Raw genomic sequence first — 18,729 nt, forward strand, 5'->3', positions numbered from 1 at the left:
GTCAAAAATAAATAAATAAATCAACCTGTCACTACTGTGAGAATGAAAATATTAAAAAATAACTCAAGGTACTGGCAGCAATTTCTTTTAACTCCCTTGAAAACAGTTCATAGTGTGGTTTTTAGTTCAGAGTACTGAGCTGCCACCAAAGCAGATAGCCAAACCATCATCTGGACCCTTTGACAGATCCCCATGCTTCTAACCCTACCATTTCCTCTGCAGGGGAGAACAAAAGATTTGGTCAACATTATCCTGGTGTAAAAGTTCAATAAACAATTAGCTTTAAAAGCAGAGATTTTTTAGTCAAAGACTAATTGGAAGTAAAAATCAACAAAGCTCTTGACTTTTACAAAAGATCTAAGCTGGGCATGGTTGTACACGCCTTTAATCCCAGCACTCAGGAGGCAGAGGCAGGTGGTTCTCTGAGTTCGAGGCCAGCCTGGTCTACAGAGTGAGTTCCAGGGCAGCCAGGGCTACAAAGCAAGACCCAACTCAAAAAGAGAAAACTAAAATCAACCTTAACAGCTGGAGACAGAGCTTAGCAGTAGGGTATTTGGCTATTTTGAGCCAGGTCCTAGGCCCACCCTCAGCACCACAAAATGAGAAACAAACTCTAGTGAACATCATCAGGTGAACTGTGGAGTTGTGGCAGCAACTGTGAGGTGCATCCGAATCTAGAGTAACAACAGGAGGCAGGCAAGCATGTGAGTGCAAGTGGGGTAGAGTAGGTAGGACCTCGAGGGCCAGGACTCAAGCTTCAGAAACTTTGTAATAAAATGTTAGGAGAAAGTAACCATAGCAACTCACAGGTCTTCTCATGTTCAACCGTTTAGCCTGTAATTTCTATATTTTGGAGCAGCATAAACACAACAGCTTTGATTCTAGTAAGGAGTTTTTGCTTTTGTGTTTAAAAAAAGAAAAAAACAAAACAAAAAAACAGAAAATTCCACACACGTCATCCATTAACAGGTCTGCTGTGAAACAAGCCATGAAAACCCTGTCAATAGTTTTGAAGTCTTTAAAACTCCAGGCTAAGGGAATGCTTTTTAAGTAACTCTAAAACCTGTCAACTGAGGGGAGCAACATTGTCACTTAAGAGGGCCCAGCATAGTAGAGGTCATAACAGCCCATCTGAGAGGGCCAGTGAGGAGAGCAGTCAGACTGCAGTGTACGCAAACTGTCGAAGAAGGAAAGTAATAAAAGTTCTATGTTTTCAAAATCCTGCAGCCAACCCGGGCCGTGGTGCACACACCTGTAATCCCGGCACTCCGGAGGCAGAGGCAGGCGGATCTCTGTGAGTTCGAGGCCAGCCTGGTCTACCGAGCGAGATCCAGGAAAGGCGCAAAACTGCACAGAGAAACCCTGTCTGGAAAAAGAAAAAGAAAAAAAAAAAAAAAAAAAAAAAAAAAACAACCCTGCAGCCTGGAAAACTGAGCAGATCAACTCTGAAGACACCTTGTTTCCTCCGAGTCTGGGTACAGGGCCTACACACGAAAGGTGCCCACACTGGGTTCCTGCTGTCTAACCTGCCATGATTACAGCAGGAATCATGCTCCCGTTTAGACTAAGGAGTCTAAAGACTAAGGGGGATCCATGAGTCAAGTTCATGTCTAAACTTAAAGTAATGTGCATATAAATGAGCTTTATGGCTGAAACTTAAGAGAACACATATTTTAAGTACAGCAAAAATTCACTTTACAGCTGGGCACCAGTGGCACATGCCTTTAATCCCAGTACTCAGGAGGCAGAGCCAGGCGGATCTCTGTGAGTTTGAGGCCTGCCTGGTCTACAGAGTGAGTTCCAGGACAGGCACCAAAAACTACAGAGAAACTCTGTCTCAAAAAACCAAAAAAAGAAAAGAAAAAAAAAAATCTAAGTTCTCCAAAGTTTTACTTTAAGCCTAATGGGAAAGATCAAATGGGTTTGTTTTTGTTTGGTTGGTTGGCTGGTTGGTTGGTTTTTGAGACAGGTTTGTTCTCTGTAGACTTCACTGTCCTGGAACTCGCTCTGTAGACAGGCCAGGCTGGCCTCGAACTCAGAGAGCCACCTGCCTCTGCCTCCCAAGTGCTGGGATTAAAGTGTTTTTAATTTTTTTTTATTCCCTTCTTTTACATGGAATTCTGGGAATAAGAACAGGTTCCTAAGCAGCTCAGTGGTGGCTGGCTCATACCTTTAATCCCAGCACTCAGGAGGCAAAGCCAGGCAGATCTCTGTGAGTTCAAGTCCAGCCTGGTCTACAGAGTGAGATCCAGGACAGCTAAGGGTACACAGAGAAACCCTGTCTCAAAAAAATTTTAAGGGGTGGGTGTTGGGGGCTGGAGAGATGGCTCAGAGGTTAAGAGCACTGGCTGCTCTTTCAAAGGTCCTGGGTTCAATTCCCAGCAACCACACAGTAGATTACAATCATCTATAGTGGGATCTGAAGCTCTCTCTGGCATGCACGCAGACAGAACACACATACCTAAAAATATAAATAAATAAATAAATAAATAAATCTCCATGCCGTCTTCCCCTTTAAAAAAAAAACAGAGAAAAAGCAAAAACAGGCTCCCAAAGAGGCTGCCCCTCCTTACCCCCCAGGCTGCAACAACTGAACCAGCAGAGCACTGTACTTCAGGAGCTCTGATGTACACCTGCAGCACAGAAATAACAAAGTTACAGCGAAAACTGAGTAAGAGCAGCAAACACTGACACCATTCTGGTCCTCCCCATCTCTGAATACCAATCCCTCACTTAGGGTTCTATACTGTTCACAGAGCTAAGGATGATCTCAACACTCAGCCAATAGCTGTTTGTAAACACTGCAGGGGCCCTTCAGACAGCAATGCACACAAGTTTGGGAGCTTTGCAGGCTAGAGGTTAAACCTGGAGCCTCGCCTTGTGCATGCCAGGCAAGTGTCCCACCACTGAGCTGCAGGCCCAGGGCCCTTTTCTTTTTCCTTTCCAGCCAGGCTCTCTCTGCCTGCCTCAGTCTCCCAAGTTCTGGGATCAAGGACATTCACCACTGCTCCAGTTTTCAATTGGTCATTAACAGTCGGGAACAGCTGATTCAGTTAGTAAGGAGAAAGACTGTAATCTGGGCTCTACCTTGAGGAGGGATCCGCTAACTCCGAAGCTCTTTTTCTGCTGTGTGTTAATCAGATGTCAACAAAGCCAGACCCCCCCCCAAAAAAAAAAAAAAAAAAACAACAACAACAAACCTGTCAGTTCCAGTACACTGAGAAATGGTGTTTTATTAACAGTTTAATAGGCAATATCTGAGGTGATATGGTAAAGTCAAAATGACTAAGATTATGAAAGGTTTCGGGTTTGTTTCAAAACAAGCTAGCTCAAAGGATGGAGTTCAAAAAGAAATGGGACTGACCTTAGCAAGGAGTTAATAATTGCCAAAACTGGGCAGCCAACTCACAGTGCCTCTGTAGTGTTCAACTTTCATACTTAAAAATAACTTCAGCGGGCTGGAGAGATGCTCAGAGGTTAAGAGCACCGACTGCTCTTCCAGAGGTCCCGAGTTCAATTCCCAGCACCCACATGGTGGCTCACAACCATCTGTAATGAGATCTGGCGCCCTCTTCTGTGCACATAATAAATAAATAAATCTTTAAATAAAAAATAAATAAATAACTTCAGAAGCCAGGCATGACGGCTCACACCTGTAATCTGTGCACCTTGGTGGCTGAGACAGGACAGATAGGCATCAAGGTCAGCCTAAGCTAAAGATACTATCAAAAAAAAAAAACAAAAAAAAAAAAACAAAACAAAAAAACGGCTAAAAAATATCTTCAGGCTCTCCACCACAGCATTAATTATCACTTCCCTGGAACTACCATAACTTTTGATGTGGCAAAGGGTATGCTTGGCACTGCTTGCAGAATCGTTTGTTGAGGGGCTATTAAAAACCCATTACACTCGCCAGGCAGTGGTGGCTCATGCCTTTAATCCCAGCACTCGGGAGGAAGAGGCAGGTGGATTTCTGTGAGTTCGAGGCCAGCCTGGTCTACAGAGCTAGTTCCAGGACAGGCTCCAAAGCTACAGAGAAAAACCGTCTCAAAACAAAACAAAAAACAAAACAAAACAAAACAAAAAAAGCCATTACACTCAACAAGCTATGCTAGAAACTACTTCCTGACTCTTACAAATTTTAGAAAGATGTCAAAAACACAGAGGCTGCCTTGCATTATTGAGGTGGGTGTGATATAAACATTCTCCACTAAGGAAATTCACTGCCCAATGCAATCTGGTGACAGAGGGACTGAAGAAATGAGTAGGTCAGGGGAAGCATCACGCTTAGAGACTTCTCAGGAAAAAGGAAGAGCAAGACACCAGAGGTTGACCTCTGGCCTCCACAGGCACACAGGGACATGCACATACATGTGTACACGCCCACACAAACACAAAAGTAAAATAAACACAAAGGTAAATACACACAACACACGAAATAATCCTAAAGCAGCTGGGCGGTGGTGGTGCGCCTTTAGTCCCAGCACTCGGGAGGCAGAGGCAGTAGGATCTCTGAGTTTGATGATACCCTGGTCTACAGAGCAAGTTCCAGGACAGACTCCAAAGCTACACAGAAAAACCCTGTCTCAAAAACAAACAAAAATCCTAAGGCACAGAAAAGTCACTGAGCACAAAGACACTATACTACTCGAAAATCTGAGTTTACATGTCTTTAAGGGAGAGGATGCCTACATCACTAAGCACAGATTTCAAACAAACTTTGAGCCCGCTCAGCATGCAGCAAGGAGCCTGAATCCAAAAGTAGTCTTCTGACTTCAACAGCTGCTGCTGGTATAATACTCAGAAATAAAAACAAAAGAACTTAATCTTCCTAAAGAAAGAGAGAAAGGCTGAGTCAGAACAGAAAAGATGCTCTTCTAAAAGTTCACCAGAATGGCCGAGACTACTCCCTCCACACTCACCAACTGTATTTTTAGTTTTTACTTCAACAAGTAGCGATGTAAGTTCATTTGGTAAGCACAGATGCCTGAAAAGCCAAAATCCTAGTTTAAATCTCTTCTAACACCTTCTCAAGAATTACAGCTACAAGCAGATGAAAAGAGTGACCTTAAAATAGGACCCACACCACGACGGGCAAAACAGAACAAAATAAAGCTTCCACACTAGCAATATTGCCACAGGGAGGGAGGTGCAGCCAGGGTTTAAGGGAAACTGCTAACTGGGATCCCAGGGTGAAGTTCAACCAAACAAAGCAAAGAGCTGCAGATGTGGGGCAGGAAAGCAGCGTTTTCTCAGCTTCGCACACTCCACCTCCAGAGCCTGACACACAGGAGGGCTCCAGAAAGGTCTGCTGAACCCAAGGGGAGCTTGTGGATGGTGGCAGGGAGACATGGGACAGTGGAGCTTGGGGGAGCCGGTGAAATCCCTGCAGCTGGTTCTACAGAAAGGATGTCTATGTCTTTACATCCATATTTTGCCTGCTACAGTGTCCCCATTAAGCGCGCGCCCCTTTCTGATGCTAAGCAAGCACAATGCCCAGGCGCTGGCAGTGGGCACGCGGGTTCTTCTGCCTCGGAGGAAACCCAAGTGGGAAGGTAGGTCAACTTCTGTCCAGTCTGCACCCTAAACTAAACCTTCATATCACGCTAATAAATTATGCAAACCGTTTATTGGGACACGATGTGGGTCTGGCACGCTGATAAGCGCTTTACACGCCCCATTTCACTGCACCTTTACCAACTCAAGAGGCAGGGACAGGATCGGGACGGCGTTAGTTCTCTACCCCCGCCTTTTCCCCTCACAACAGAGACACAAAGAGTATGAAGTGACTTGCGAAGGGGGCAGAACCGAGAATTGGCACCACGTCCCACGGCTCGGCAGTGGCCGCACGCAGCACTTTGCACAGCGCCGAGAGCCGGGGGGCTCCCGACCGGCCCAGCCCCTGCCCGCGCCCCCGCCTAACTCGGGCACCCGGCCCACGAGCGGCGCGGAGGGCCCGCCTCCTCCGGGAAGGCCCCGCGGGCGGAGACGGGCCTGGGCCGCAGCACGCGCGCCCGCGAGGCCTAGCCCACCCGCCGCCCACCTCCCGCTGCCTCCGTGCCTCCGAGGGCCGTACCGAGGCCCGGCCCCGCCGCCTCACCAGGCTGCTTCCACGGAGCTCGTCCCCGGGCCGGCGGTCCTGAGCGGCGGCGAGGGGAAGGAGCAAGGGAAGAGGGCAAGGAAGAAGGGACCAAGGGAGGGAAGAGGCGGTGTGGCCGCGGAGGAGGCGGGTGCCGCCGGGCTGGGGATCAGAAGAAGGGGGAGACGACACAGACGCGACGACCGCCAGCGCAAACGCTGAAGAGCCGCTCCGGCGCCCGCAACCCGGCAGGAAGTGACGGGGGAGGGGCCGCGCCCGCCCCCGGCCCCCGCCTGCCTCCATGCCGGCCCCACCCCCACCGCGGCTGGGACCACAAGTCCCGGCGGGCGCCGCAGCCTGCCTGCGCCCTCTAGACACGCTAGGGCGTCAGGGGCCGAGCCTGGTTCTGTTGGGTGGAGGCATGCTGGGAGTTGTAGTTTCCTGGGAGCTCAAGCTGGGCTGGGAAGCAGGCCTATCTTCCTTTCTTGCTCGGCTTTATGTTTGCTTCTGCGCAGTCACTCTTCCCTACATTTGTTAACCTGCTGCTGTGTGCAAGGTCTGAAGCTGAGAAAAAAGCGAGATGCACAAGTCCTTGCCTTCATGAAGTTTACACTCTAGTGCGGAAGTCTGAGCCTAAAACAAACGTGCACAAGTGCTTTCTGGTTGCTTCACACGACTTTTAAGAGGTTGGTGTGGCTTTGTTTGATGTGGTCCTGGGGACTGAACCAAACATCTGTCACTGAGCTCTATCTCCCACTCATTATGTAGTTTTTGTTTGTTTTTTATTTGTCCTCCTGGGTTTTGTTGTTTTAATTTTTTAAGTGCATATGTGAGTGTGTGTTTAGCTCACTTGAAGCATGTGCTATATGAGAGAAGCAAGATTGAAAAGCACTTCTAAACCCATAATATAAACCATTTCCAAGTTTGCTGGGAAATTGTTACACTGGACTATTTCTAAATGTTAGAGAGTCAATAGCAAGAAGATCTAATGGAAGAAAGGCCTCTTTAGAAAGCTGGACATCGAGGCTCACACCTCAGATTCCACACTTGGGAGAATGAGGGAGGATTGCTAACAGTTCAAGGCCAGCCTATGGTACATACTGAACTACTCTCAAAAGGAGTCTACTGCCAGGCAGTGGTGGGGCACACCTTTAATACCAGCACTTGGGAGGCAGAGGCATGTGGATCTCTGTGAGTTCGAGCCCAGCTGGTCTACAGAGATTGTTCCAGGACAGCCAGGGCTACACAGAGAAACTCTGTCTCGGGGAAACAATAAACAACAACAACAACAACAAAAAAAAACAACTGAGCATGATGATAATGCACACACCTTTAATCCCAGCACTTGGTTTGGGATGCACAGGCAAGCAAAGCAGATCTTGGTGAGGCAAATAAATAATTAAATAAATAAATAAATAAATAAACAAACTCTTCTGCCCACAGCCCATGGGGCCCATCTATTTATCAAATTGGCTACACTTAGCTGCTGATTGTGTTTGTCCAAAGTCCTACTATGAAATCCCAGAACAAAATGGGCAAACTAAAAAAAGATTAAAAAGAGGTAACCTATAAACATGTTTTCGGTTGTTGTTGATGATGATGATGATAGTGCTGTAAAATGCTGTTTCTTTACTTTGTTGTGGTTGTTTGTTTAGGTTTTTGTTTTGTTATTTTGAGACTGTTGCCCAGAAACAAAAACTGTTCCTACTACCAGCAGGCAGAATAACTGTGTCACACCTGGGCAATAACTGTGTCACACTTAGGCAATAACTGTGTCACACCTGGGCAATAACTGTGTCACATCTGGGCAATAACTGTGTCACACCTGGGCAATAACTGTGTCACACCTGGGCAGTAACTGTCACACCTGGAAGAGCCTGAGATGCTGACTGTGTTCCAAGCAGCAGATTGTCAGATGGGGCCAACAATCAGAAACCCCGGTTGATTGTCAGAGCAGGGGAGGGACCACCACTGACATCTAGTGGATTGAGAATGCTGAAAACACCTCACAACAGGCAGGTTCCCACCAGCCCCAAACGGCAAAGGTGCTAAAATGGAGAGAAATATTTGTCATAATTATGTTTAGAATTTATGTGTATAAATGTTTTGCCGCCGGGTGGCGGTGGCACACTCCTGTAATTCCAAGAGGCAGAGGCAGGTGGATCTCTATGAGTTAGAGGCCAGCCTGGTCTACAGAGCTAGTCCAGGACAGGCTCCAAAGCTACAGAGAAACCCTGTCTCAAAAAAAAAAAAAAAAAAAAAAAAAAATTAAAAGAAAAGAAAAGAAAGAAATACAGCTGATATTGAATCTCACATTTATTATGATACTTGGATAAAAGAAGTGAGATCTAAAAATTTTAAAAAAAATGAAAAAGTTAGATGTTTTAATTGTGGTAAACCAGGTCATCTGAAAAGGATAATAGGCCAGATGGTCCTAGGAATATTGATTTTTCTACAGAGAATCCAAACAGAAGGCCCAAGCCTCTGGAATATGCAGAAGGCGGGGCAAAGGCCAACATTGGAATAATGAATGGAGATCAACATAGGACAGGCAAGGTAACCCTTTGCCATCAGGAAATGCCATAGGGGGTCTTTCACAGGCCCCCATGTCACATTTGGTTCACTCATTCCCTGTCAACACTGTGGAAACTCTTTCACAGAGAAAATAAAAAGCTTAATGCCTACTATAGTACTACCTTGATGAAAGAACAGCTTTAGAAGATAAAACAGAATTTTCAGGAGAAACAATAAAGCAAATATTTTGGCAAACTTCTATAAATGATCAAAGACCAAAGTTAAAATATAAATAAAAGGGCTGGGCAGTGGTGCATGCCTTTAATCCCAGCACTCGGTAGGCAGAGCCAGGCGGATCTCTGTGAGTTCAAGGCCAGCCTGGTCTACAGAGCAAGTTCCAGGAAAGGCGCAAAGCTACACAGAGAAACCCTGTCTCAGAAAAACCAAATATATATATGGTATTGTAATTGAGTTTGGTATTCACAGGGGAGATGTAACAATAATTGCACCAAAATTTTTGCATCCAAATTGGCCTCTTCAGGAGGTAAATGTTCAGCTTTTAGTGATTGGAACTTTAGCTCAAGTTAAAAAAGAAAAAAAGCACAAGATGGGTTGACTGGGTTCATAAGGACAGAGAGGAAAATTAAAGCCATGTGTGGCTAGCATAGTAATGAATTTATGGGGACATGATTTGTTACAGGAATAAAATACACAGATTAACATTCCTCCAATCTCAGAAATAAATCATAAACTAACGTATGTTTCTAAGAAAAATATTAAAAGGTATTATAAAGAACATGCACAAACCATTCAGAGTGTACATAAACAGAGTACAGCAGCTGCTGATCTTTCAAAGGTACCAACAGCCCTGCCTTTAAAATGGTTAACTGGAGCCGGGTGGTGGTGGTGCATGCCTTTAATTTACAGCACTTGGGAGGCAGAGCCAGGTGAATATGAGTTCAAGGCCAGCCTGGTCTACAGAGTAAGATCAAGGACAGGCACCAAAACTACCCAGAGAAACCGTGTCTCAAAAAAACAAATAAATTAAATAAATAAAATGGTTAACTGACAAACCTGTCTAGGTGGAAAAATGGCCTTTGACATCAGAAAAATTACAGGCCTTAGAACAGTTAGAATACAGGAGCAGCTATATACTCAACATATTAAAGAAATGACCAGCCCTTGGAATTCTCCTATATTTGTTATTAAAAAGAAATCTGGGCCCGGCGGTGGAGGCACACGCCTGTAATCCCAGCACTCGGAAACTCGGAAGGCAGAGGCAGGTGGATCTCTGTGAGTTCGAAGCCAGCCTGGTCTACAAAGCAAGTTCCAGGACAGCCTCCAAAGCTACAGAGAAACCCTGTCTCTGAAAACCAAAACAAAAAACAAAAAACAAAAAAAAAAATCTGGAAAATGGAGAATGATAATAGATCTAATAAGGTGTTTCATCCAATGGGCATTTTACAGCCTGGAATTCCCTCGCCTTCTTTATTTTTTTTTTTTTTTCAAGACAGGGTTTCTCTGTGTAGCTTTGTGCCTTTTCTGGATTTGCTCTGTAGACCAGGCTGGCCTTGAACTCATAGAGATCCACCTGGCTCTACCTCCGGAGTGCTGGGATTAAAGGCTTGCGCCACCACTGCCTGGCCCTTGCCTTCTCTATTATTACCTAAAGGATGGTCTATTATAGTGATTGATTTAAAAGATTGCTTTTTAACTATACCTTTGCAAGGACAGGATAGAGATAAATTTGCCTTCATGTTGCCTACTTATAATAATTCCTGGCCTGCTGGTGGTGGTGCATACCTTTAATCCAAGCACTTGTGAGGCAGAGGCAGGCAGATCTCTGTGAGTTCAAAGCCACATATGCCAATACAGCACTCATATACATAATTAAATAAATCACAGAAAAAGAATCAAGGCTGGAGCCAGGAGTTGGTGGTGTACCTTCAAAGCCAGCCTGGTATATATAGTGAGTTCCAGTCAGGTAGCCCTGTCCCAAAAACAAATAAAACAAAACAAAATAAGAATCAAAACCAGAGTGGAGAGATGGCTCAGTGGTTAAGAGCACTGCCTGCTTGCTCTCCCAGAGGTCATGAGTTTAACTCCCAGCAACCACATGATGGCTCACAACCATTAGTGGGATCTGATGTCCTCTTCTGGCATAAAGTTGTACATGCAGATAAAGCACTCATATACACAAATAAATAATAAAATATTTTTTAAAAAATTCAGGATTATCTGCTACTCATATGGCATTATTAGATTTCCCAGAACTTCTTAATATAGTTATTGATGTTCAATGTGCAGAAAGAGTTGTTTTACATATTAAAACTGCTGAGCTTATTCCAGATGATTCAGAATTAACTTTGTTATTCAATTATAAGTAATCAGAAACAGAAATCATCCTTTGTGTATAACACATATTAGATCCCAGGCCCTCTAGCACAAGGTAATGATGAAATTGATCGACTATTAGTAGGAAATGCATTAGAATCCTCAGAATTTCATAAGAAGCACCATGTTAATAGCAAGGGTTTGAAAAAAAGATTTTTCTATCTTTTTTTGGCAACAAGCCAAGAAAATTATAAGGAAATGTCTTACTTGATCTTTGTATAAACAAACTCCACTACTTGCAGGAAGTAACCCAAAGTGTACTCAAATTAAATTTGGCAAATGAACATGTTTCACTTTACAGAGTTTGGAAAATTAAAATATGTGCACCATAGCATAGATACATATTCAGGATTTTTTTTCCCTTGGTTTTACAAGGCAGGTTTTCTCTGTGTAGTTTTGATACCCTTTCTGGATCTCGCTCTGTAGACCAGGCTGGCCTCGAACTCATAGAGATCCACCTGGCTCTGCCTCTCCAGTGCTGGTATTAAAGGTGTGCACCACCACCACCCGGCTCATATTCAGGATTTCATTGGGCAACTGCTTTGAGTTCTGAAAAGTCTGATTCTGTAATTACACATTTATTAGCAATTATGGCCATCATGGGAATACCTGTACAAAATAAGACTGACAGTGCTACAGCATATGTCTCTAGTAAAATTAAACAATTTTTTGCATATTACAACATAAAACATATTACAGGTATAACACACAATCCTACAGGGCAAGCAGTTATAGAAAGATCTAATCACACTCTACATGATATGTGTAATAAACAGAAAGGAGTAATAAAGACCCCCAGAATTAGATTGCACAATGTTTTTATGAAATTTAAATTATCTAAATGCTAGTGAGAAAGGAACAACAGCTGCAGAGATACATTGGATAATAGAAGAAACTGCTGAATTAAATCAGCCTGTATACTTTAAAGATGTCTTGACTTCAGAATGGATATCAGAATATGTATTAGGTTGGGGAAGAGGTTTTGCTTTTTTTTTTCCACAGGAGAAGAAAAGCTATGGATACCATCAAAATTGATAAAGATTAGGTTTGAACAGGAGAGAGCTCTTAATTAGGGGAGGTGATAGTTCATGAAACAGTGTGACCATTCAATCTAAACTAACTTATAAGACTTACAAGTGCTTTTCATTTGATCAGCTATAATCTGTCAAAAAGGAAATTTCCTAAAGTTACGGTTGGGGCAGGGTTTTGTTTTTGTCTTTCCAGGAGAATGAAGGCGTCCAACTAAGGAATTTGAAGACCACTGGACAAATGAGACATCTGAAGAAAAACAACATTGAGAAAATGTCCCAAGAGAAAGAGTAAATTGTCCTAATGGTATAGCACATTTCCAACAGGGTAAAATTTCATAATTCTTCCCAAATGCTTGTTTCTGCTGTTCTCTACAGTCATACTTATAAGGGGAATGGTCTTTTTGTAGTCCCAGTTCAATAAAAAAATTAAAGCTTGCTTTGAAGTTGGAGTCTGGCTTTCTCCTTTTCTAAACCCAATCATGCTTGTTAAAGGAAACATCTAAAATCTCTTTCTTATATCAGAAGAGCCACCTGATATGGGACAGAAGAAAAACTAAAATTAAGAAACTATTCTATTGCCACTAATCTCATAATCGTTTGGTTTTATTTTGACTCTTACAAACTTTTCTTAAGGTATAAATTATAACACAAATTATAAAAGTCTTTTTTTTTTGCTGAGACAGGGTTTCTCTGTAGCATTGGAGCCCATCCTGGACTAGGTCTGTAGACCAGGCTGGCCTCAACCACCTGCCTCTGCCTCCCGAGTTCTGGGATTACAGGTGTGTGCCACCACTACCCAGGCAAACAGTCTTATTAATAAAAACCCAGAGCCAGATATTTGAATGAAAGTTTTTGGTCATTCAGTGGGTTATGGACATTTGTCATTGTTTAGGGGGCTTGGTTACAAGTTGTTATTCTAATTCTGAAAAGAAAAAAAGGGGGATATAGAAATTATAGGATAAACTAGATGGTGGTGGTGCACACTTTTTTGTTGTTGTTGTTGTTTACCAGAGCTGAGGATCCAACCCAGGGCCTTGTGCTTGTTAGGCAAGCGCTCTACCACTGAGCTAAATCCCCAACCCTGGTGCACACTTTTAATTCCAGCACAGGATCCCCCCCCCAAAGTACACAGTGCTGTGAGATGTCTTTCTGTATGTTTTGGAAATTGTTGCTCCCACTGGTTAATAAATAAACGTGCACTGGTCTATGGCTGGGCCGAATGGAGCCAGGCAGGAAATCCAAGAGCTGATAGAGAGAGAAGAAAGGCAAAGTCAGAGAGAATCCTCCAAGCTGCCGCCAGGAGAAGCAAGATGTGACAGAACAGGTAATGCTAGGAAACCACGTGGCAAAGCAGATTAACAGGAATGGGTTGAGTTAAGATGTAAAAGCTAGCTATCAAGAAGCCTGAGCCATAGACCAAACAGTTTGTACTTAACATAAGCCTCTGTGTGTTTATTTGGGACTGAGCCCAAATTTCCACTAACAACACAGAGGAACCCTGTCTTGAAAAACACAAAACAACACAACACAAAACAAAAAAAGAAAGAAATGATAGGATAAAAGGGTAGATTACTGAATCTACTTTTAAACCAAAAAAGCAATTACTTGTCTTAAATATTTTTACATTAATATGAATTTTTGTATATTGATACAAATTTCAGGTTATTTTTATTACAACATACTGTACATACCTTTCTACTCTTGTTTGATGTATTGTACCTATACAGCTCATTTAACAATGTAGTGTGAATTTCTAGTCCTTGAAGGTTATTTTACAAACTATTTAGGAGAATAGAGAAATGCAGGTTAGTAGTTAGTCACCTATTACAATCAAGTTTGTAGTCATGTTAGGTATGTTTTCTTTTCTTTTTTCTTTTTTTAAAGATTTATTTATTTATTGTGTATCCAGTGTTCTGCTTGCATATATGCCTGCAGGCCAGAAGAAGGCACCAGATCTCATTACAGATGGTTGTGAGCCACCATATGGTTGCTGGGAATTGAACTCAGGACCTCTGAAAGAGCAGCCAGTGCTCTTAACCTCTGAGCCATCTCTCCAGCCCAAGCTATGTTTTCTTTCTTTCTTTCTTTCTTTCTTTCTTTCTTTCTCTTTCTCTCTCTCTCTCTCTCTCTTTCTTTCTCCCATCCTTCCTTCCTTTCTTTCTTGAGACCAGGTTTCTCTGTGTAGCTTTGTGCCTTTCCTGGAACTTGCTTTGTAGACCAGGCTGGCCTCAAACTCACAGAGATCCACCTGCCTCTGCCTCCCGAGTGGTGGGATTAAAGGCGTGTGCCACCACCACCCGGCTTTTAATTAATTAATTTATTTATTTATTCCTAGGTATATTTTCAAGGTCAAACTGAGATAAATTTTTATTTTATTTTTATTTTTATTATTATTATTATTATTATTTTTGAGCTGAGGATTGAACCGAGGGCCTTGCGCTTGCTAGGCAAGCGCTCTACCACTGAGCTAAATCCCCAACCCCTGAGTTAAATTTTTAAATAGATAGGTAAACTTCAAATACTTCAGAGATCTACAGAATATGACATTTAAGATGTTTTAATAACATAAGGGTTTTTGTTGTTGTTGTTGATGTTGTTTTTGACAATCAGACATACCAGAAATATCAGAGATGGTGGGCACTGAAGAAACTCCATATGAAGTTTGCTTTCTTTGTGGCAAAAGTTAGCCACTGGAGAAAAAACTGCTCTTGCCTCAACTGCTGACAGAATGCTGTCCAAATTGGATAAGCAGGACACAAAAGAAAATAACTGCCAATTTTTTCTAAGACAAGGCAGGAGAGTCCTTCAAAATTCCTGCTTCACAGAAAAGTCTGCCAGGCATTCTAGGTCTGTAGGCCAAAGATGGATGTTCCAATGTTGCAGAGAAACCCTGGGTGACAGTCCAGGCAGCCAGCTGTTTCTGTCATGTCTTAGTTTTGGAAGTTGTTTGCCCTGCACTTCCTGTTTACTCAGGTAATAGAATATCCTTCTCAGGTCTCTGATGGAGTTGAAAACTAGATAGTTATAGTAACAGTTTTGAAAATTGTTATATTATTGTTATAGAATTGTTACCAAATTCATAAAAGAAACTCACCAAAGAGGTGTAATGCAAATAAGGTTGAGAGACATAAATAGATAGTTTTGGGTTGGTGATACAAGTTAGAATAGAAAGTAAATTATGATTAACACTTTGGACTCACCCAGATAGGATATAGAGAGTGGAGTATTTTCTCTGAATTTGCCAAAAGCAAATGGACTGGACATTGTTAATGTAATTCTTAACTGTATATATTTTATATAGTTAGCGTACTTATTGTATATAGTTTTACTATGTTAGAGTTTAAAACTTCCCTTTTGATTTAGACAAAAAGGGGTAAATGTGTGATATATTGATTGCATTGTTACAATAAAGTTTGTTTTGAATCAGAGGGTGGAGGTAGGCACTAGCTTACCAAAATTAACCATAGAGGTTTTGGAGGACTGAGGAAGTAGTTAGGCAGGACTTAGAGAGGATCTTGGCCCTTTTGAAGGAAGGAGCAGTAGAGATAGGAAGTCACTGGTGGCTGCTCCCCTGCTTCTCTGATCTTTCAGGTTCTCACCCTGATATTTGACTCCTGATTTTTTACTGATAAAGAATAATTAGGGGCTGGAGAGATGGCTCAGAGGTTAAGAGCACTGGCTGCTCTTCCAGAGGTCCTGAGTTCAATTCCCAGCAAATACATGGTGGCTCACAACCATTCATAATGAGATCTGGTGCCCTCTTCTGGTATGCAAGCACACACACAGAACATTGTATACATAATAAATAAATAAAAATCTTAAAAAAAAAAAAAAGAAGAAAAATTAGGTAAGTTCATTACATTTTATCTACTGAATTATCCCCCCAACCCAGGTTCTTTTGTTGTTTAGATATGGACTCATATAGCCCAGGCTGACTTGGAATTTTACAGCAGATAGCCTTGAACTTCCTATCCCCTTTGCCTTACCTCCTAAGTGTTGGGATTACAGGTGTGCACTAACACATGCCCAAGCAACCTAGCAACTTAGCCCAACCAGGCCTTTGATTTGTGTGTGTGTGTGTGTGTGTGTGTGTGTGTGTGTGTGTTTGTGGTGTACGTGGTGTGGAGGACAGAGGTCCATATCAGGTGTTTTTCTCTCTCTGTCTCTCCACCTTCTATTTTAAGTGTCTCTCACTGAACCAGGAACTTGTTACTGGCTACACTGGCTGGCTAGCAAGCCCTGTGGATCCTCCTGTCTCCGAGAGCTTGGATTAGAGGGTGCTAAATCCCCTGGTTCAGATTTAAAAAAAAAAAACTCTGTTATATTAAGAATGAACTAGGGGGCTGGACAGATGGCTCAGAGGTTAAGAGCACTGACTGTTCTTCCAGAGGTCCTGAGTTCAATTCCCAGCAACCACATGGTGGCTCACAACCATCTGTAATGAGATCTGGTGCTCTCTTCTGGCCTGCAAGCATGCGTGTAGGCAGAATACTGTAGACATAATAAATAAATAAAACTTTGAAGAAGAAGAAGAAGAAGAAGAAGAAGAAGAAGAAGAAGAAGAAGAAGAAGAAGAAGAATGAACTAGCCAGGCGGTGGTGGCGCACGCCTGTAATTCCAGCACTCAGGAGGCAGAGGCAGGCAGATCTCTGTGAGTTCAAGGCCAGCCTGGTCTACAAAGTGAGTTCCAGGACAGCCTCCAAAGCTACAGAGAAACCCTGTCTCGAAAAAAAAAAAAAAAAAAAAAAAAAAAAAGAAAAGAAAATAAGGCAGCAGGCTTGGTGGTACATGCTTTTAATCCTAGTACTCAGGAGGCAGTGGTGGATTTTTCTGTGAGTTCTTGGCTAGCCTGGCCTCAGAGAGCCCAGGTTAGAGATACCATGTTTCAAAACCAACAAAAATAAATGGGGCCGGGTGGCAGTGGTGCACACCTTTAATCCCAGCACTCAGGAAGCAGAGTCAAGTGGGTCTCTGTGAGTTCAGGGCCAGCCTGGTCTATATATCGAGATCCAGGACAGGTATCAAAACTGTACAGAGAGCCGGGCAATGGTGGCGCCCACCTTTAATCCCAGCACCCCGGAGGCAGAACCAGGCGGATCTCTGTGAGTTTGAGGCCAGCACCTGGTCTACAGAGTGAGATCCAGGACAGGCACAGGCACAGAAACTATACAGAGAAACCCTGTCTTGAAAAACCAACCAACCAATCAACCGAACAAACAAACAAAACAAAACAAAAAAATACTGCACAGAGAAACCCTCTCTCCAAGAAGAAAAAAAAAAACCAGAAAGAAAACACTCTCATAGGGTTACACATGCAGGCTTTAGGGTGTTTTAGCTGTCTATTTTTGGCCAACCAGCCTCTTCCATCTAGGTTTCCTTGTCTTCTTGACATAGACTCTCTAGCCTTTGAAAGTTTTTCTCAAATGACAAGATGTTTCAGGTTCATCTTGTACATTTCCTGGCTAGACCTGATTAGCCTCTCTCAAAGGTTGAAATTTTATTTAGAGACACTGTCTGAAGCCAGGAATGACTGGCTGTATCTGTAATCCGAGGACTCAGGAGCCTGAGAGGCTAAAGCGGATGGGTCTCCATGAGTAAGGCCTATACCAGCCAAGGTTCTTTAAGGATATTCTGTCTCAGCAAGGCAGTGGTGGCACACTCCTTTAATCCCAGCACTCAGTGAGCAGAGTCAGGTGGATCTTTGTGAGTTTGAGGCCAGCCTGGTCTACAGAGTGAGATCCAGGACAGGCACCAAAACTACACGGAGAAACACTGTCTTGAAAAACAAAACAAAACAAAACGATAAATAAATAAATAGGACCTGGCTAGACTTGGTGGTCTATAGGTGTTTAATCCAATTGGAAGCAGAGGCAGGAGGATCTCTGTTAGTTTCAGGGTAGCCTGGTCTGTGTAGCAAGCTACACACTACAGAGTGTGACCCTGTCTAAAAAGTAACAAAAAATCAGAAAGCATTTTGTTTTTTTCTCAGCAGTGGAAGTCAGAGGCAGATGGATCTCCATGAGTTTGAGGCCATCCTTGTCTACAGAAGAAACCTTGTCTCAAAAACAAAACAAAACAAACAGCAAAGAAGGTGATTGAAAACAAGAATCACACCCACCCACACACACACACACAAAAAACCCCAAAACAATGTGCTTATTGTAGTGAAAAAAAAATCTAAGAACTTAGGAAATGAAAATTACTCACAATTCGATCACTCCATGACAATTGTTACTGTATTTTCTGCCGAAATTATTTAAAACTTTTAAATTATAGCAGGCCAGTGGTGGTGCACATTTATTATTATTGTGCGTGAAAAGAGGGGCGTGTTCATTTGGACAGGGAGTGTAGATACGAGGACAACTCAGGACTGCTCTCTTCTTCCACTTTGTAGGTATCAGAGATCGAACTCAGGTTCTCAGGATAGTGTGGCAAACGCCTTTACAACTCTGAGGCATCTCAGAAGCCCTTGCTACCATTTTTTGTTGTTATTTTGTTCCCAAATGTACACATACTTTTAATTTTCTCCTCGCCCTTGCACACACTGAGACTTCATTTGTTCCTGAAAACTGAGTACGTAGTTTTCTAATGTCCCACCTATTTAATGTCATCATTCGAAGCCACGCCCCCAAACGCCGCCGTCTTTCTCTTAAAGCTTTCCTAGAGCGGACGTGACGTAAGCACATGCGCATGACTGGAAGGCGAGCCCGG

At 43.0% G+C, this 18,729-nt stretch overlaps 1 protein-coding gene across 3 annotated transcripts in view; it reads right to left on the minus strand.

The window, feature by feature from the left end:
• Positions 1-6,404, minus strand: part of Stau1 (staufen double-stranded RNA binding protein 1) — a 42,408-nt gene extending 36,004 nt beyond the window's left edge. The window contains exon 1 of one of the 3 annotated variants that reach the window (XM_036185096.1): positions 6,101-6,404. The gene's annotated coding sequence lies outside the window, so the exon portion shown is untranslated. Of the gene's footprint in view, positions 1-6,076 lie in introns of all 3 variants that reach the window. The other 2 variants (XM_036185097.1, XM_036185098.1) reach the window with 2 other exon arrangements.
• Between the last annotated feature and the right edge of the window lie 12,325 nt (positions 6,405-18,729).

This window comes from Onychomys torridus, chromosome 4 (assembly GCF_903995425.1).
Source record: "Onychomys torridus chromosome 4, mOncTor1.1, whole genome shotgun sequence".
Lineage (NCBI taxonomy): Eukaryota > Metazoa > Chordata > Mammalia > Rodentia > Cricetidae > Onychomys > Onychomys torridus.